This window comes from Puma concolor, chromosome D2 (genome assembly GCF_028749965.1).
Source record: "Puma concolor isolate L17-30 chromosome D2, mPumCon1.1.hap2, whole genome shotgun sequence".
Taxonomy (NCBI): Eukaryota; Metazoa; Chordata; class Mammalia; order Carnivora; family Felidae; genus Puma; species Puma concolor.
In genome coordinates this window covers 15883800-15904538 of record NC_141677.1, presented here as the reverse complement: position 1 = coordinate 15904538, position 20739 = coordinate 15883800, and the positions used below count along the sequence as shown (strand labels likewise).

General features: G+C 48.4%; 1 protein-coding gene across 8 annotated transcripts in view; it reads right to left on the bottom strand.

The window, feature by feature from the left end:
* SIPA1L2 (signal induced proliferation associated 1 like 2) overlaps positions 1 to 19113 on the bottom strand; it is a 223199-nt gene extending 204086 nt beyond the window's left edge. For 5 of the 8 annotated variants that reach the window (XM_086679672.1, XM_086679677.1, XM_086679678.1 and 2 more), the window contains exon 1: positions 18831 to 19113. The gene's annotated coding sequence lies outside the window, so the exon portion shown is untranslated. Of the gene's footprint in view, positions 1 to 8681; positions 9810 to 17990; positions 18678 to 18830 lie in introns of those variants that run through there. The other 3 variants (XM_086679674.1, XM_086679673.1, XM_086679675.1) reach the window with 3 other exon arrangements.
* Between the last annotated feature and the right edge of the window lie 1626 nt (positions 19114 to 20739).

Genomic DNA, 20739 nt, shown 5'->3' with positions numbered 1-20739 from the left:
GCTATATAAACTGAACTTGCCAAATGTACTTTAAAATCTCTTCTTCCATTTCCATCAAAGTACTTCATGTCAAAGGGTCTCTCTACAATGAGTGTGGTTCAAACAAAACATAGAAACTATCCAGACACATATAATCCCCTGTAAACAGACATCATCAATCTGTCCCTGATTAGAGAAATTAATAAGCAAGAAGCAGGCAAGCTCATTTATCACATCAAAATCTCTAAAAATAGTTGACCACTGAACAGCACAGATTCGAACTGCGTGGGTCCACTTCTATGCAGATTTCTTCCAATACGGTACAGTACTGGAAACCTACTTTCTCTTCCTTAATGATTTTCTTAATTTCATTTTCTTTCTCCAGCTTTACTGTAGGAATACCGTATGTGATGCACATAACATACAAAGTAAGTGTTAATCGTCATCGGTGAGGCTTCTGGTCAACAGTAAGCTATTAGTAGTTAAGTTCTGGGGAGTTAAAAGTTACATGCAGATTTTCGACTGTTTGGGGGGTCAGAGCCCCCAACCCCCACGGTGTCCAAGGGTCAACTGCACTGATATACAGTGGTATTTGTTACAAATGTGTTATGAGCATTTAGTATGAGGAACTGCTCTTTTACTAATAACTGTTACTTGGTTATGATTGTAGAACAAAGTTATGCGTGTAATTGTAACCGAAGATGGAAGGGAGGTAACATCCTTGCTAATTTTTGCAGTTTTTGTTTCGTGAAATACCTGAGAAATTATACTAAGAGATCTGGGTAAACAATAAAATATTGTTTTATTCCTCTCGGGGCTGAGAGAAAGCACCATTTCAATCTCTCTCCCTAACTCTGAATTGAACAGAAGGCCAGGGCAGGTGCCTGATAAAAGTAAAACAAAGTGAATATATAAAATGAAACAGAATAAAGGCAATACAGTGGGGCAAGAGGGTGGGGTGGGGAATCGGCTCTGTCCGCATAGCGACCTTCACTCACATTTCAAGAATGCATTTTTTGAAAAATTCTATATGGTCTAACAATAGGCCCAAGGCACAGAGGGCTGTGGATGCTCTGCGACCTTGGACTTGTCTACCAGAAGGAGTGGGATGGTCAGCAGCAGCACTGGAGTCACAATGTCTCCCCTCCAAAACGTATTACTGAAAATATTAATATTTGCCTAAGACCTTTAATACTACATTTAAAGAAAAAATATTACATGTAAAGAAGAAAAAAAAAGTCTTGATGGCTATAGAAGTCCCATACAAGAAGTAAAAAGCAGGGGCGCCTGGGTGGCTCAGCCAGGTAAGCATCTGACTTGGGCTCAGGTCATGATCTCATGGTTCGTGGGTTCTAGCCCCGCATCAGGCTCTGCGCTGACAGCCCAGAGCTTGGAGTCTGCTTTGGATTCTGTGTCTCCCTCTCTCTCCGCCCCTCCTCCGCTTGCACTCTGTCTCCCTCTGTCTCAAAAAATAAATAAAACATTTTAAAAAAAGAAGTAGAAAGCAAAGTTATAGGTCTTCTCTAGCAATCTCTCACTTTCACTATGGAGTCAAGGGGAATATCTCCAGGTGTCAGACATGGAACTGTCTTCCACTGATTCTGAAAATTATTTGGAATCGAAACATTCCAAGATGAAAAACCTGTGACCAGGGCTGAGCTCTAGGAGGACCCGGCGGCCTTGGGTCGGAGGCAGGGGCCTACAGGCAATCAGGGACACGCCTACAAAAAACTGCATTTCAGGGCCTGTTAAGCCTACATTTCCACTTAGTGCTGGGTGAAAATGTGTTCCCATGACTCAGCAATTAAAACAACAACAACAACAAAAAACTGGAACAAAACAGAGACACTAACTATAAAGACAAGATGAGAAGGATCAGCCTTCTGGAAACTTCCAATTAAGTTATGCAACTCAAGAACAAAAAAGATATAGTGGCCAAAAAAAAAAAAAAAAAAAAAAAAGCCTTGATGTAGGTCGGACTGGTTCATCTGGATTTAGGGAGCACAGAATAGGATCATTGAGGAGCCATATGCTTTTTTTAACGCACAGAACATGCCCAGCATCAGAGCAACAGGAAGTCAAGAAGGTTCTGAACACAAGAAAGAATCACCCAGGGGAGTAGAGGCAGGTCCAGCAGGCCTTTCTTTGGAGTCCAACAATAACAGAGAGCAGTGGGAGGGGGTGTGTACAAGCCACTTCCGGGAGGATTATTAGAATATTTGTGATTTCTTTGGCATCTCCTCCCCTTCTCCCCATGAAGACGTGACCCCTGACAAGCCCTCCTCTAGAAGCCTTTCCTTTCTCCTGCAAACTAAAGGAATTAATACTGAAATCCAGGCCCCTCCTCCCTTCCAGATGCTGCAGAACGCTTCACGGAACAGCAAAAGCAGAAATTGTTTCATTGGTTTTTTTTGCTAGAATAGTGAATTTCTAAGGGCAAAGGCCAATGTAAATGTTTACCCATTGACGGAAAGTCAAAGCACACACATTCTAGAGGCATGTGAAGATGGGGTTTAATCAGACACCAGTAAATCACCGGGTCGGTTTTCCCTTCCTGAGGCAGAAGTTTAATATTTCAGTCAAGATGGAGTAGAGACACCGTCCGTAGAATTTATATACACTTGATCTAGCCGATTCAGTTCCGCGCTGCTCTTTTGTTCGCTACAAACAAAAAGATGGAGAAAACTCCCAAACTGCCACAGTGCGAGCTGAAAACACGCCATCTGCAGCTGCTTAGCTGTGGCTACTGCCCCCAAATCATGTGAGAGGCTCAAGACATACTCCTCTTCTCTCAAAGTTATCCTCAGCAGCTGTGTTCTTATCGCTCGGGAGGTTCCCTGAATCCTTCCATGCTTAAATTATTGGCAAAAATTAGCAAAATCAGCATAACCCATCTGTAACATATCCTGAGCAGACAGCAGCAATTGAGGGGCCATGAATGATCAAAACGCCATGATGCTCCTGTGAAAAATAAAAACCATCCAGCCTTTCCATCCTTGAAACAATTTCAAGTGTCGTTTATTTCGACCAGGAGTCCTCCCCCACTTTTTAATTTTATCGGTGCGAAGTGACAAATACAACCGAATCTCTATGTTCTCTCTCTTTTGCAGACCTTCCTTCGGGCTCATGAACACTCCTAATCTCTAGGAAAAGAGTTCAGATCCAAAGCTGGAGGCAGTCCCTCAACGTAGAGCAAGTGAGCGGAGGGAAGTCTTTTCTCCCAAACATTCCGAGGGAAATAAACTCATGTTCAGACCCCATGTTATGAGCTGACCCTCTGGAAGGAATATTTTGTTTGCTATACCCAGGATTACTCTGCACATGCTTGGAAGCCACGGGATAACCCTGGAGAACACAGAACTCAGAGCCCAGGCACGGCAGCCGCATCCCACCTCCACATCCTTGACACTCAAGGTGCGCTGACCTTGCCCACCTTGAGCTCGGACAGACTCATGATCTGCTCCTCATGGTCTCCAAAGCAGCCACTTCGACCCATCAGGCTGGCCCTTTAAGAGTTTGTCAAGGTGCCGGCATTGGGGGCATAGTGCGCCGTTCTTTGGGGGCAAAAGCAATGTGACGTCAGCTCATCGGGGGAAGGGGGGCGGGAATCGCATGCACAGCTGTTTCCCTGCCATCTGCCCCAGGACCCCATCACGGCTCTTCTCGGACTGGGCGCTGGCCCTTGGACTCCCGTGGAACCTGCTCCTGAATGGCCCATAAGCCGGAGGGCCCTGCAGTCATTCAAAAGGTTTCTGCTCCCAAGAAACCCTCTGGCTCCAGAATAAATGATTCCCATTATTCCATTCATCGAGTGTCTCTTAAGCCTTCTATTATGAGTCTGAATTTTAAACAGGGGACGAGGTCCTTTATTACATCTCCTAATCCATGTCCCCAGTAACATTTCTTTCAGAGTTACAGACTCTGTCTGCAATCTCATTACGAGTAGACGTTACCCTCCCTGCCTCTACCCAGAGCTAAACCGCACTTGAAGAGAGCACTGCCTCCCATTAAAAAAAAAAAAAAAAAATCTGAGAGAAATATTAATAGACCAACTATACTTCCAGAATGCAAGTGCCATTGGAACAACACCCATGTCTGCCCACCCCCCCACCATAACCGGACTCCCTCCCTAGAACTGTGCCCAGCACAAAAGGGAGTGTGGTAAGTATCGGACAAACGAGGCAAGACATGTGCGTGCCCACTGCTCCACAGGCAGGGCCAATGTCACCGTACCGGAACATACACCAGTCCTGCTGACGAAAACTTAACTAGTTTGTGCCCAGCTAGAGAGGTTTAGCAACTCAGAGCTTCAGTAATAGTGGGCCTTCTGCAAAAGGCACGGTTAATTTATTTCTGGCATTTTGGGGGGGGGGGGAGCGCCTGGGTGGCTCAGTCGGTTAAGCCTCTGACTCTTGCTTTCGGTTCAGGTCATGATCTCACAGTCCATGGGTTCAAGCCCCACATCAGGCTCTGTGCTGACAGTGTGGAGCCTGCTTGGGATTCTCCCTCTCTCTCTCTCTCTCTCCCTCTCTCTCTCTCTCTCTCTCTCTCTGCCCCTCCACGCATCGTGCTTGCTCACTGTCCAAAATTTTAAAAAAGTAAATTTAGCAATGTAGCATTTTATTTTTAAGCACTTTATTTCACTAACTGGTATCAACTCACGGCAGCTGATTTAAAAAATCTCTTCATTTTGTAGGTTTTGTGGGTTAGTCTCCTCTATCTAGTGTCTGAAAACTGAAGTCAGGACATTTCGGCTTTAATAATTTATTGCAACGGAACTAGAAATTATTCCTCAGAGATGCCTTACAAAATCTTCATCTTTTAAAAGTTAATCACGGGGCGCCTGGGTGGCGCAGTCGGTTAAGCGTCCGACTTCAGCCAGGTCACGATCTCGCGGTCCGTGAGTTCGAGCCCCGCGTCGGGCTCTGGGCTGACGGCTCGGAGCCTGGAGCCTGTTTCCGATTCTGTGTCTCCCTCTCTCTCTGCCCCTCCCCCATTCATGCTCTGTCTCTCTCTGTCCCAAAAAATAAATAAATGTTGAAAAAAAAAAAATTTAAAAGTTAATCACAAAGGTCAAGCATAGACTTTGCAAAAGTAAATAGATGGATTTTCTTTTACCTAAAATTTTCCAAGTAGCACACATAAATAAGTAAAGGGATCGTGTGTCGATCTAAATCTTCAGAAGCAGAGGGCTCAGCTGAAAGCTTCGCACCGGCCTGAGCCCACCAGGTGGCAAATGTCTGCAAACTGGCCAGAGGCGCGCCTGGTCTCCCCGAACGCACGGGCGGGAGGTAAGAAGAGACCCAGTGAGAAAACGACCAAATTAAGTGTAAAAATCACATCCCTGTTCGGAAAGGGGAAGATGAGGCTTAAGAAAAATACACACACACCCGAAAGAAATTGCTCCTAAAATCCCTTGACGATCCCACCTTCGAAAACAGCCCGAAACCAAGGGGAAAGGCCGCCTGGTGCGGTGATGCATTTAAAAGCATATAGCCGGGGCGCCTGGGTGGCGCAGTCGGTTAAGCGTCCGACTTCAGCCAGGTCACGATCTCGCGGTCCGGGAGTTCGAGCCCCACGTCAAGCTCTGGGCTGATGGCTCAGAGCCTGGAGCCTGTTTCCGATTCTGTGTCTCCCTCTCTCTCTGCCCCTCCCCCGTTCATGCTCTGTCTCTCTCTGTCCCAAAAATAAATAAACGTTCAAAAAAAAAATTTAAAAAAAAAAAAATAAATAAAAGCATATAGCCAATCAGGAAAACGTTATGCTGAGCGAAAGAAGCCTTAACCCAAAAGAGTGCATCCTGCAGGATTCCATTTCTATGAAGTTCAAACATGGGCAAAACTTATCTATGGCGAAGAGAAAAAAGTAGAACAGGGTAGCAAAGTGTACTGATGGGTACCATTATTTTCAAATGCATCCCCCAAAACTGGACTGCTGCATGGATATGTGTGCAGCAAATATAGTAAAATGCCAACACTTTACACGACCTAGGTGGTGGATATATGGTGCCCACCGTACTACAGAATTCTTGCAACTTCTCTGGGTGTCTAAAAATCCATGTGATAGGGGCGCCTGGGTGGCTCAGTCGGTTAAGCGTCCGACTTCGGCTCAGGTCACAATCTCGCGGTCCGTGAGTTTGAGCCCCGCGTCGGGCTCTGTGCTGACAGCTCGGAGCCTGGAGCCTGTTTCAGATTCTGTGTCTCCCTCTCTCTCTGACCCTCCCCTGTTCATGCTCTGTCTCTGTCTTAAAAATAAATAAACGTTAAAAAAAATTAAAAAAATAAAAAAATAAATAAAAATCCATGTGATAAAAAACCTGAGGGGAAGTTTACGGTGATGATGTTGAGATCTCTTGTTTTAGAGTTTACAGGGGAATGCAAATCTTAGCTGGCACTTTCTACTACTTCATGGCACTTAAAAGTGACAAAGAGCTACGGAAAGAGGGCATGGATGGTAACTCAACACAGCAGAGAGACCCCGGCCGGCAGGGAACCAGTGCTCCACAGGGTAAATGCTCGGCCCACGGCCATGCTTCCCAAGCCCTGCTGCCTCGGTTTACAAGTCTGATTACTCATGGGGTGCCTGGGTGGTTCAGTCGGTTAAGCATCCTTTTTTCTTTTTTCAATGTTTATTTATTTTTGAAAGAGAGACACAGAGCGTGACTGGGGGAGGGGCAGAGAGAGACACAGAATCCGAAGCAGGCTCCAGGCTCCGAGCTGTCAGCACAGAGCCCGACGCGGGGCTCGAACTCACGAACCGTGAGATGGTGACCAGAGCCAAAGCCGGATGCTTAACCAACTGAGCCACCCAGGTGCCCCAGCATCCTGACTCTTGATTTCAGCTCAGGTCATGATCTCACAGTTCCTGGGATCGAGACTCACGTCGGGCTCTGCGCCGAGAGCGTGGAGACTGCTTGGGATTCTCTCTCTCCTTCTCTCTCTTTGCCCCATCCTCCACTCATTCTCTCTCTCAAAATAAATATACAAGTAAGTAAATAACTGAAACTTAAAAAAATAAAAAATAAAAGTTTGATTACCCAGAATAATTTTTCAAATAAGTCACTCTGGTCAACCAATCACCAAAAGTTATAAATTCCTAAAGTCTTAAAACATGTGACCTTGGATTACAACTGTAATACTGGTGTGTGTATTTTCTAGACAAACAACTGAAACAGATTCAATAATTTCACACCAAAACGTCATGGTCAAAAGGCACAAACTCCCAGTCATAAAATACATAAGTTCCGAGGATGTAATGTACAGTGTGGTGTTATAGTGAATAATACGGGACAGTTAAAGGGCTTCAAAGTTGCGAAGACAGATCTTACAAGGTGTCATCCCCAGAAAAAAAATCGTGAACAGACTTACTGTGATCATTTCACAGCACACAGAAATGCCAACTGTCATGTGATACACCTGAAACTAATATGATATCATCTATATACCTCGATGTTAAAAACAATAAATAAAGCTCATCATTTACTTTCGATATTTTTTCCTTCAGGTGTGTGACATAACTTTTAACAAATTACAATGGGGGGGGAGATCAGATTGACTACCTCACGTGACAGACGAGTGAGTTAACCACCATGTCAAAAACACGGTCCGTCACTTCTCCTTGAGGTCGCTTTTATAACGAAATCCGTTTTCGGGGTTGCAAAACCTAAACCAGGCAAGGAGGTAAGTTTTGTTTCAGGCAGAGGGAGTTGTTGTAGACAACACTGGGTTCAAATGAACAACTAAGTGAGATGGGTTTACTTGCGTTGGCCGGTCTCTACAGAGCCCGGAGTGTCCTTGTGTCTAAGGGCCCCTCGTGGAAAATTCAAATCCTAACCGTTTGCCAAAGCATAACTTGGCTCCTGCCTTCTTCTGGAATGTTCTCTTGACTAGGCAACCCGCTATATGCTCAGCAGCCCACGGGGCCTTCAAGCCACAGAGCCCGGCTATCCCAGGGTCTCACCCAGTAAGCCAGCCCATTCTCTTCCACGACGGGGGCCCGGCTGTTAAACCCTTCTCTTAAATTTCCGAATCAGGAACATGAGGAAGTTTGATTCGAAGACGACCAGAAGGGCCCTCTGAGGCCGGAAATGCTACGGGTCCATTAATTCTCTGATGGTGCCGGACGCTCACCGGGAGCCCAGGAGGGAACGAGGTAAGTGGCCCCTGCCCCCATGGGTGTCACACCCCAGGACGCCTCCCGCTAACCGGGCAACCTCAGAATGCCAGCGTTTACGGAAGACTTGGGGATCCTTGTTTTGAAACTGGGTTATGCTCGCTGTCCAGGAAGCGAAGTGAGGTCGGGATGGCCACAAAGCAACCCCTCCCCGCCACCTCCCTCTCCTGCAAGAGCAAGAAAACTCTACTCTGCTCTTCTGTACGATGCTCCAAACTGGTCTCCAAAAATTCCCATCTTTCTCCTCAGTTTTGCCTCTTCCAGAAAAGGAGAAGGCAGAAGCAGCTGGGTGCTGAGCCAGCCAGCGCCGGCGGGGAGGGCAGGGAGAAGCAGAGCGTGTTGTCATCGGGGTGGGGGGGGGGGGCCGCGGAAGGCGAGAGCCTCTGTTTACACTTGCCTCCGTCCTCCACACCTCCCACGGCCCGGTGCCCTCGGATACGGATCTGTTGAGGGACTGGCACAGAAAACCAGTGAGATCAGAGACGGTGTCCCCTGGAGCCCCGCGCGGGCCCTGCCCCAACTCATCTCACCGCTCACATTCGGTGCCAGCCCGGCATCGCCTCTGCCAGCCCATCGCGCAGGGAGCCGAGGACCGCGGTGCCGGGCCCGGAGGATGGATCTGGAAGGCTCCCCGCCACCAGACGCACAGCGACAGCAGTCATCAGACATCACCCAGATTTAACTGCCCTAAAATTAGCAGTCGGAGCAAAGTAGTTACCGCCGTGATTGCGTCAGAGCTCCGCTCCCTGGCCAGCTGCCAGTTTTAAACAAACCGTCCCGCATGCTCCAACCAGGGAAACAATATTTTGGAAGCGAGCCAGCCAGGCATGTCGGCGAATGTTCCAATTCTAGCTTTGCTATTAATGTTTTATAATTCAGTGACAAGGTGAACAAAGTCTGTATGGGCTGCATCTGCAAGGGGGTTATTTTCTTTGTTGGAAGCACTTATTCTTTGGGTGAGTAAAGTACTGTGGACGGATCCTTTTAAATATTTAAATGCCTGAAATTTATTTAGGGATTCACACTGCACTGGCTTCAACACAGATTATGCAAATCTGGCAAAGTATAAATGCAAAACAAAAACTGTTTTCCCCTTATACTTCTTTGAACCCTGGCAAAGAGGCGGGGAGCCGGAGAAATTGTCCCACTCACTTCCCAACAAAGGACAGGTAACCAGATTGGATCAGAAGGGCTACCTCTCCGCGAATTACGACATTTCTCCTGAAGAAGAGACCATCCGCCGGCTATTAAAACTCAGACTCCTCAGCCCAACGCTGGGCCACCGTTTTCCCCCTTTCAGGGACAGCTGGCTGGAGTCCACCATTCTCCTGTGCACACACCTTCTCTACTCACTCCCTGCTTCCATTCACTCCTTCCGTGATCTCTGGAGACCAACCACACCTCACAAAGCAGATGGGAACAGAGGAAAGCGGCCTGTAGCTGGAGCAGAGAGACGGGGTTTCAGGTCTCAGACTAAGAAGACTCAAGGACACCTGGGTGGCTCAGTCGGTTAAGCGTCCGACTTCTGCTCAGGCCATGATCTCGTGGTTCGTGGGTTCGAGCCCCGCGTCGGGTTGTGCACCGACAGCTCAGAGCCTGGAGCCTGCTTCAGATTCTGTGTCTCCCTCTCTCTCTGTTCCTCTGTTGCTTGTGCTTTGTCTCTCTCTCTCTCTCTCTCTCAAAGGCAAATAAACCTTAAAAAAAAAATTTTTTTTAAGACTAAGAAGACTCAGAAAAGCATGTGTTCTCTCTGTAAACCTTAGTTTTTGTGTTAGTGAAAGGGGGGATCATCCCATCAGCTTACAAGGGTCTGGTTCAGTATGTGAGAGAACACCAATGAAAGTTCCAGCACAATGGCTGTCTTTTACATTTATTTTCAAGAATACCTCCCCCTGATTCTCTATTTTGTTAAGTCAAAAACATTAGTCTCCCTCACTCTTACCAACACATAAAAGTTTTTAAATAGGAACAGTGATGCATTTTTCCAAGCAAAAGGCTTCCCATGACCCTCCAGTAAGCAGACTTGGTTGGTAAATGAGGTGATTCTATTATTATTTAGATGAATCTCTCAGTCCTGCCTCAAATCTCATCATAGTACCTCTTAATACAGAAATTTACACACACAGGACTTAGGATGACACCCTTCTGAGTTCATGGAATGTAGGAACGAATACCGTATCAGGATATTGAACATAAAAGACTTTCACCTGTAAAATGAAAACTACACTTCCTGAGCACCGACTATCTTTAAGGCATAAATATCTCTCTGATGTACTCTGCAATCCTCAAAGTGCTAAGTCAACAAGAGGCGTCCAATGTTCTAGTGATGAGTTTTCAAAAATCACTGTTTCCTCTAGAAATTACCATGGCTGATGGGCCGACAGGCAAAAGACTTTACCGATGAAACGGCACAATTCAGAAATCATTTCTTTTCAGGTATGTTTACGGAGGAGCCCACGCCAGGGTTTTTAAGTGACCTGTAGCCTCACCGGATTCCATCAGGGCTGTGCCCTTGTCAGTCTGGAGACTCTGAAACCTGGGATGGGTGCAGACCACATGCTCTCAAGAAGAGAAGGACAACCCCCAGGGTGTCCTGCGTCCCCAGAATCACAGCCCTGGAGCAGGGCTATAAACGTCCTAAAGGAACAGCTGGGCCTCTGCTCTCACTCTCCTCAGGAACTACTTACTATTCCCCTTTCACTAGCTTGGTGTCCAAGTTCAATCGCAGGTCATTTCAGATGGAAATGATTTAAAATGGGAAGTATAAAAGGCTGTTGAGGGGTGCCTGGGTGGCTCAGTCGGTTTAGCGTCCGACTCTCGGATTCCTGTTGGGTCGTGATCTCACCGTTGTGAGTTCGAGCCTCCTATGGGGTTGGACGCTGACAGCATGGAGCCTGCTTGGGATTCTCTTTTCCCCTCTCTGCCCCTCCCCCACTCGTGCCGTGTGTGTGTGTGTGTGTGTGTGTGTGTGTGTGTGTGTGTGTGTGTCTCTCTCTCTCTCTCTGAAAATAAATGAATTTTTTTTAAAAAGCTTGTTTAGATAGACCATTTCCAAAAGAAATGATGCAGCACTACCGCACTTTCAGGGAGCAGTACTTACTTAGTTCAATAAAAGCCAAGATATACAATCCCTTCATGTTTAAACCCCTGGCTCCCCATCATTCCTTTAACAAATATTCGTTTGCTAAGAGCCTATTATGTGGTAAAACCCAGGGAAGTGCAGGCAGTAACAGTAATAAACCAGAAATGCCCCTCCCCTGCGGCTCTTATGTTCTATTGAGGTGAGATGGAAGATAAACATACAAAAATTAAAATACAATAGTGAGGGGGCGCCTGGGTGGCTCAGTCGGTTAAGTGTCCGACTTTAGCTCAGGTCATGATCTCGCGGTTCGTGGGTTCGAGCCCCGCGTCGGGCTCTGTGCCGACAGCTCAGAGCCTGGAACCTGCTTCAGACTCTGTGTCTCCCTCTCTCTCTGCCCCTCCCCCGCTCGTGCTCGGTCTCTCTCTTGTCTCGCAAAAATAAATAAACGTTAAAAAAAATTAAAATACGACGCTGAGGCTGGGGGGCTGGCTCAGTCAGTAGATCGGGTGACTCTTGATCTCAGGGTCGTGAGATCAGGTCCCGCGTTGGCTGTGGAGCCCATTTAAAAACAATATACACATACATACACTCTTCATGTCAGGCAATGCTGAGTGCTGCGGATTAAGATCCAGCAGACAACAGGGGAGCGGAGAGTGCACAAGAGGGAGAGTGAGGGGGGAGGTGCTAGTTTAGCTGGGTAGCTGCAGCACCAAGGCTCTGGAGAGGCCAGGTGGCTGGGCTCCCTTAACTCCCTCGCAGCAGGGGCTGACATGTGCTAGCACGGTAGCCAGTGATACACGAGCCGAACTATACTGTACTTCCAAATTTGTTTTTACGCTTCAGAAGTTTCTGGATGAGAAAATGATTACTTACGTCCTTCTCTCCTGACTGTGGGCCTGGTGGGGGCTGTGTGTGACAATATGGTGCCTCCTCAACAGCTGAGTTCAACCAGAAACGTTCCAGAAAGAACAGTAGCCCCCAGGACGGTATCTACTCCCTACCCAAATTAAACCCCTAAAGAACCCACAGCAATTCTGGAAGAGAACAGGCCAAAGTTTAAAAAAAAAAAAAAAAGTTCTCAGAAGAGGAACAAACATAGTAAACAGAGGGCCTGGTAAGGATAGCGTCTGTCTTAAAGTTCCCTCACAGGATGCTGACAGGCCCCTGAGAAACTGCTTCCAAACAGTCATGAACTCTAAGCTGAAGAGAGTGGTGGACAGAACACGGGTCTCCAGACTGGGGGCCACACATTTCAAAGGGTAACAAGACAGCCCTTAAGGTGCAAAAGGAAATACTCCATTTCTATTTATTTTCAATGCCACCCTTCTTCAAATGTGCATTTCTGTGTTTTATAACGTCTGTATCTTAGCATGATAAATTTACATGCATGCAAGTGTATATACACATAGGCACAAACACACAGACACAGACACATATATTTGCACAGGCATACACACACATTTATTGAGATGGTGATTTTGTACGGAAGGGGTATGCACGCTGAAAAACATTTAGAAACCCCACTACAAAGAAATCACTGTTCCTTGGATTAAGGTATTAAACACTCAAACGAAAGCTTTTGTCCTTTATGAATAATTAAAACTGTGATTCCTAAAATTACTTATTAGAAACTTCAGTACAAAGAAGACTGTATCCCAGAGCTATTCCTGAGCCACGTGAACACCCACTGTCCAACCAGGAACCAAATGCATTATGAAGCCCCCTGGAAGACGGAAAGCCATCATCTGACTATACAGGCCACTACGCCCCAAGCACTGCCATCAGAAATGCTTTTTTGAGTATCCACAAATAGTTCATCCCAGCATACATAATTTTTTTATTTATCCAAGAGTTCTTGCTTTCCACAGGAACAATTTTTAACATTGGCTCTCTACCTAGATTTTTTCTACTGATGAGTAACTGAATGCACAACCCAACAGCCTGCTCGGGCAACTCGGATTGCTTGAACAGCTCGACCAACGAGGAGCTTCTTCCAGATTTAGCAAATATGCGAAAGTGAAAAATATGGAGTAATCCCACGGGCAGAGCTGAACAAGCCCCTTCGGACTAAACGTATGTTCGGGAAACAGGAAGGGAAGAGTATTAAAACGCCGAGAAAATGGAGAAAGCTCACGGTTCTCTTACCCACTACCCGAAAGTAACACAAAATAAAATAATACCCAGCTCCAAAATAAGTTCAGAAAGTCCAACAACATTCCGACTTTTCCCACAGGCTTTTCGGTGCCTAAGACCTCCAGAGGTCACAGGTCACAGTGGGGCCCTATTTTCTAAGTCATTCAGTCAGTCAGTCATTAAAATATTTCTTTCAACGTTTATTTATTTTTGGGACAGAGAGAGACAGAGCATGAACGGGCGAGGGGCAGAGAGAGAGGGAGACACAGAATCGGAAACAGGCTCCAGGCTCCGAGCCATCAGCCCGGAGCCCGACGCGGGGCTCGAACTCACGGACCGTGAGATCGTGACCTGGTTGAAGTCGGACGCTTAACCGACTGCGCCACCCAGGCGCCCCTAAAATATTTCTTAATCACCAACCATGCAGAGCACGGTTCTAATTACCAGGGACACACTACAACTGAACTCATTTCTGTCTTAGAATAACCTGGTCAGCAGAAGTAGCCAAGGAGGCTTGACACCCTCTTTCAGGATGTCTGGAAAAGGCAGAGAGATCGGAGCCAGCTGGTAAGAAATTAGGTGCGTTAGGACTTAACGATAACCGAGAGTGATTCCTTGTAAACCTAGAAGCTTCCAGAGCCACTATTCATGGCTGAGCCAGTTTGACAATTTCATCCCCGACTTAGGTAGAGATAAAAACAAAACAAAACAAAACAAAAACAGTCTGATGTTCTAAGCAAGCAGCCTTCCTTTGGGAGGGCAGGCAAAGGTGCTAACCAACAGAATCAAACTCCCAAGAAGCACCCAGGGTAGAACCAGCTAAAATAAAGGAAAATGAAGCACCATAGGTGTGGGTCTTGCAGCGACGTTAGTACAGGAAGGCCAACCATGGCTAGTGGCAGTATGTGATTAACGACTCGGGGGTTTTAGTGAACAGGAAACTCACTGAGTCTGGGTAACGTGGCCACCAAAAAAAAAAAAAAAAAAAAAAAAAAAAAAAAACTGAACGCAGGCCTGGACTCTATCAGTGCGAGTGGGACACGCAGGCTGAGGGAAGGCTACCCCTACTCTGCCCAGGTCAAGCTGAGTGGGAAGCCTTCAGTTCGGGGGGGTCCGAGTGTGACAGGTGGTGCTCAGTGAATAACTGAAATACCTCTCTAGAAAGATCTGTTCCACGGGCCACCAAGGGAGTAGAATGCAAATAAACAGGAAGAGTTCGATTTCAGTGCTGTGGGTAAAAAACACTCGTCTAGGGGCGCCTGGGTGGCTCGGTCGGTCCAGCGTCCGACTTCGGCTCAGGTCATGATCTCACGGCCCGTGAGTTCGAGCCCCGCGTCGGGCTCTGTGCTGACCGCTCGGAGCCTGGAGCCTGTTTCCGATTCTGTGCCTCCCTCTCTCTCTGCCCCTCCCCTGTTCATGCTCTGTCTCTCTCTGTCTCAAAAATAAATAAACGTTGAAAAAAAAATTAAAAAAATAAAAAATAAAAAAACACTCGTCTAGTAGTCAAAAACCTCGGAAGGGTGGAGCCCTCCACCCCTTCCAGGCAATGTTCAGGTATTGCTGGAAGACCACTCGTAGGGCATTATTAAGAGATCCCTGCATCACAGAAGGGCTGGACTGCGATTTCCAAACACTGGTCCTCAGTGAACTTTTCACTGGCCAGTGCAAAAGGAAAAAGTGTCCATGTCTGGGAGGGTATATATGCACAAGTGGGATAATTAAAAAAAAAATAAAATTTTTTTTAATGTTTATTTTTGAGAAGGGGGAGACAGAGCGTGAGTGGGAGAGGGGCGGAGAGAGGGAGACACAGAATCAGAAGCGGGCTCCAGGCTCTGCGCTGTCGGGCCCGACACGGGGCTCAAACCCGTGAACCGTGAGATCATGACCTGAGCCGAAGTGGGGACGCTCAACCGACTGAGCCACCCAGGCGCCCCTCATGTGGGATAATTTTAACAAATGTCTTCTCTGGAGGGGAAGAACCTTCCTGTCTGAAGGCATGCATACTCTTTCTTCCTTTTGGGGGGTGGGGTGGGGTGAGGAGTGGGGTATAAATACACCTTGATGAAATGCATCGAAAGTAGATAGGAACTGATGCTGTTAATTTTCAGTATGTTCGTGTAGCAATACCGCATACTGGGGGGGTAGGCGGGGGGGAATATCATGGAACTGGGTTACGCTAAATATGAAACCTCTCAAGAAACAGAACCTCTCCTGTGGGTCAGATCTGGCTCTCTCCAACCACTCTTGGGAACCAAAGTTTATGAATCAAGTCCAGAAAGGATTGAAATCATTTATCTCTGAAGTTAAGAAGCATTTAAAGTCCTATTATACTGTTGTCTCTCCTTCAAAGGGGTCACGGTGACATGTGACTGGAACAGAAAAGCGATTTCTGCCTCACTGATTCCAAGGTAAACCAAGTAACTAGAACTCTCAGGAATGTTCGCATACAGACACACCGTAAGGCAATGAACGCAGACACAATCATGAAAACAATGAACTGTCACAGTGAGTCCTCTGCATTACGCGAATACTTTGTTTTAAATGTTCAAGAAATCTAAAATATTGCTGCTGAAAGGGATCATGGAAATACTTTATCCAAACTCATTTGTGACAGGCAATAGAAGGAGGAAAGTAGAGGTTCCTGTTCCTCCCGCCTAAAGCTCTCCCTAGTCTATCACCCTGCAAGGGAATTAGGTACAATAATGGATGCAGAAAAATCTGGAACACGGTTCCCTGCATTCTTCAGAACTGTACATTGTATCTCACTCAAGTTCAAAACAGGAAAAAAAAAAAAAAACTGCTTTGCTTTTCAGTTAATAGTAACAGTCTAAATTTTCTTCAAGTTCAGCGCATCTTTGAAAAGATAAGTAATCCTAAACCACCAGGACAAGCAGACCATAAATGCAAAGACTTTAAACTAGTTTTCATGACCAAACCCAATACTTTTAAACCAGTTTCAATTACCAGACAGTTGCCCTTTCAAGGTTAGTGAATATTTCCTCACGTTCAAGAACAGACAGATTTTCAAAATGAATAACCCACTATTCCCTCCTCTGCCTCAGGTAAAAAGATCCCCAAGGTGGACAGGTGTTTACTAAGCTCAGGTATCGAGGAACCCTTTAAAATGCCATTCCAGTCTCAAGGCGGGGGGCGGGGGGGGCAACTTACAAGCCCACAGTACACAGCTTTAACTACAATAAACCTCATAAAAGCCAAATCACGATGCTCTGATGATTCCCATCACATTCCATAAAATGAAAGCTCTTGGAAAAAGGCAAAGATTTAAAAACACAAGCATCTGATGAAAAATATACACTTAAATCGGCTGGGGAAAATCTGCAGCCCCTACCCCAAAGCCAGAAGCTCTACCTCCATACCTGCAACGTATGTTATTTTCTCTTATTTTCCAGACCAAATGCTTATACTGCTTCTTACCCAAGTTCATTTCACCCCATCTATAGGTAGCATGTGGGTACTGATAAAAGCTGTTTCTGATTCCATTTCCTACTTCCCAGATGTTTGCTAGAGTTTTCTTTTTTTTCTTCAGCTATTTATGAATGCGCTCCAATTTAGAACAAACAAATTCAACATGTCATATTTTAAGCTGGGCAAGACACACAATAAATGGCAGCTATAAAATAAGTCCAAGATATTTCTCCAGCTTATGAACAAGTATGCCTACCGAGGCAAGATTTGGACAGGCTGCCACGGTCTTGGTCTAGGAAAAAAAGTACTTAAAATGTATAACTGAGAACCTGCTGTTGCTGATTACCTGCTGGCTACAGTAATTCTCATAAAAAGGGGTTGTGCTTGGAAATGAAAAACCAAGTGTCAACCGGGAGAAAGACAGAAAGACGTCTCTACCAAATTCTTGGTATGAATCATGCATATATATACTTCCAACTACACGCATCACTGAAACCTTAGGAAGAATCAATGATTTTGTACACAAAACTCAAGATTGAAGACTGCACTTTCACGAATAATGTTGTTTTATACCTCTCTGAATCAAGCAGTGAACTCCTAAGTTAAAAAAAGTGAAAATATGGTCTAAATCCAGTCCTCGAATATATTCCTCAAACAAAAACATGAAAACAGACATCCTTAAATTTGTGACTAAAAATGGTGACCAAGTTGTCTCTTGAAATTCATCTTTAAGAATGTCAGAAATAATGACACTTTTTGAAGTGGAGATAAACGTTTGTTTTATACAGAAGTAGTATATTACAAAGAAAGCAACAGTTCTGGAGATTTTCCCCCCTCCCATCACTAATTGCAAAACTGGAAAAAAATTGCAACCTGGATTGCAGATAGGCAACTCAAAAGCGCAGTTTACAAATGCCCGTCATAAGAAAGCCATCTAGTGTTAACATTTAGAAATGAAAGCTGCAGACAAAAGAGGCAAAGAAAAGAAAAATCTTAGTGACTATTTTGAACTTACTGAGGGCAAACCTATGAGAATCCTCAAGATTCTTTGTTTAAAAAAAAAAGGGGGGGCCATCATCATGAAAACCAACTCCTAAGCTAAACAAAATCCAAAACATGTACAATTTCATTTTGACCAAAATCATGTTTTGGTGACCACAATTCCGTGACCAATGCACTTGATTTTTCCAATACTCACGCTGGAGTCATCTTGGGCTGAATTAATTTAACTGAAGCAGGTTAATGATGACAAATATCTCCCAGAGGGGTAATGCCAAGTTGTTTTCTCTTCCCCAGAAGCATCGGCTCTCGCTTGCAGATGATGAACTGGAATTGATTCTTTGGGTTTGTGGCACGGTTGAAAATTAATCTATAGGCGCTCGTGGGGATACTCCCAGGACGTGGTCAAACTAGCTTTAATAATATGGGGGGACCCGACAAGGCCCGGGAGCGGAGGATGGAGCGAGGCACGGAGACCGGAGAGGTGGCAGAGCGGTCGGGACCCCAAAGGGTGGTCGCGCCGAGTTAGAAGGGCGCTCGCCGCGCCTCGGGATCTTACAAAAGAGGGAGCGGGGCGCCGGCGAGAGCGCGCGCCGGGGGCGCACACCTTCCCGGGGGAAGACACCCCGCAGCAAGTTCAGCAAGTAACCCCGCCCGGCGCGCCGGTGCACAGCGTCCCGCAGCCTTTCATCTTCGCTCTTGGGTTAGTCACAGAGGAGTTGCTGCGCACCCAGAGGAGGTCCTCATTAGTGCTCGTGTCACCAAGACGGGAATAACCTTTCTGCCGATCGATAACTTTGAGAGAACGAGCGGCGGCGGCTCCTCTTCCACCCGGGGCTCGGAAGCGCGGGCGCGTCTGCCAGCCGGACCCCCCGCCCCGCGCCCCTGCCCTGCCCCCGGCCCGGCCATCAGCCCCCGAAGCGCTCCGGGGGCAGCCCCTGCACCCCGGGACAGTCCTCGCGGAGGCCGTGCCCAGACACCACCCGAAGGCTCCCGAGCGGATCCCGCCTCGCTCCCCGTCCGCTCGCCCGACACGCACCTCGGAGACGCAGTCCGCCGGGACCTGCTACAGCCCACGAGCGCGCGGCGGCGCGTACCGGGGCCGCCGCCTCGCCGCCCGCCGCTGCCCGGGGCTGCCCATCGGCCCGGACTCTGCCGGCGCCGGGCTCCGGCGGGAGGCGGCCCGGACCCGCGGGCTGCGGCTGGAGCTGTCGGCCTGCGCTCGGGCGGGCGGGCGGCCGGGGCGGGGGCGCGGCGCTGCTCCTCCTCCTCCGTCGTCCTCCTCCCGCTCCGCCGGCTCCTCCCGGGCTCCCGGTCTGCCGAGCCGGCTCCCGACGCCGCCGCCCGCCCGCCCGGCGGCACCGCCCCCCGCCCGCTCTGCGGCCTCCCATTGGCCGCCGCCTGCAGGCCCCCTCGGCCCCGCCCCGCGATTGGGCGCGGGCGCCGTCCGTCCCGCCGCCCCGCGGGGCTCGGGGCTCAGCCGGTGCGCGGTTCCCAGGCCCCGCGGCGCGCGAGAGCGGCGCGTCCCGGAGGGGTTCGGGCGCCCTTCCCCGCGAGGGGGGCTGCGGGGCGCGGGGGCGCGGCGCCTGGTGACCTCGGGGGAGGTACAGCCTACCTGGACCCGCGCCCCGGGGGAACCGGCGCCGCCCTCCGCGGACTCGTTTCCCCCCTCCGGCCGGAATAAGTTAAAAACCCCGAGTCCGGCCGCGAGCGGCCCCCTAGCGCCGTCGCGACCCCGCCTGGCCCTCCACTCTCCGCGACTGGGAGAGACGCGCCCGCCCCGGGCTCAGGTCCCCGCGCCGCCAGAGCCTGAGTGTCGCGGGCCGAGAGACCCAGCCAGCCGCGGGCGCTGCGCGGGCACCTGCCTCAAGACGCAGCGGAATCGCGGCGGCCGGCGACGGCCCAGACCACTGTCTCACTGCGTTCAGAAGACGACGGCAGGAGGGGCGAGCTCCCACTGGGTGCCGGCCTGGGAGGGCGCCCCAGGGCCGCCCAGGCGGTGTTCCTACCGTGTGCCGGCCTGGGGGGAAGGGGGCGTCCCGGGACCGCCCTGGGGATGTCCCTACTGCGTTCTGGCCCGGGAACGCGCCCCGGGACAACCCTGACTGAGCCCCTGCGCTCTGGGGCTGGGGTAATAGGTTGCACGGTAAGATGAGGTCAGGTAGGTGCCAGCGCCCTGGAATGCTGCACAGATGAAACCTTTCCAAGCTAGGGGGAGGGGTGCTAGGCGAGAAGTCCAGGCGCTGCGGGCCCAGCCCGGAGCCCGCCCACCCCGCGCCGCAGGCAGTCCTCAACCTAGGGTCGGAATGCTTTTGGATCTTTATCTAGAGGAGAAGGAAATGAACTTTTTTATACCCATCTTTTTCTACTTTGCTAGGAGATGTTGATCACCCAGGAGGAAGCGCTACCTGAAACTATTAATATAAATTGCTTGACACTTGAACTGGTTGCTGAAAGATTCAAAGGACTCTTTTTTTTTTTTTTTTTTTTTTTTTTTTTTTTTGAGATTGAGGGATTGCGAGCATGGGAGGGGCAGAGAGAGAGAGAGAGAGAGAGAAGGAGACACAGAATCCGAAAGAGGATCCAGGCTGCCAGCCCAGCACAGAGCCCGAGGCGGGGCTAGAACTCACAAATTGCTAGATCATGATCTGAGTCGAGGTGGGCGCGACTGAGCCACCCAGGAGCCCCTCAAGGAACTCTTTGAAGAGAAGACATTTTTAGGGGCGCCTGGGTGGCTCAGTCAGTTAAGCCTCGGATCAGGTCATGATCTCACGTGTTCCTAGCGCTCGTGGGTTCCAGGCACGCGTGGGGCTCAGTGCTCACAGGCTCACAGTCCTACCGTGGGACTTTCCCTCCCTCTCTCTCTGCCCCTGCCCTGCTTATGCACGTGCTCTCTCTCTCTCAAAATAAATAAAAAAAGAGAGAGAGAGAAGACTTTGTTTAAGCTA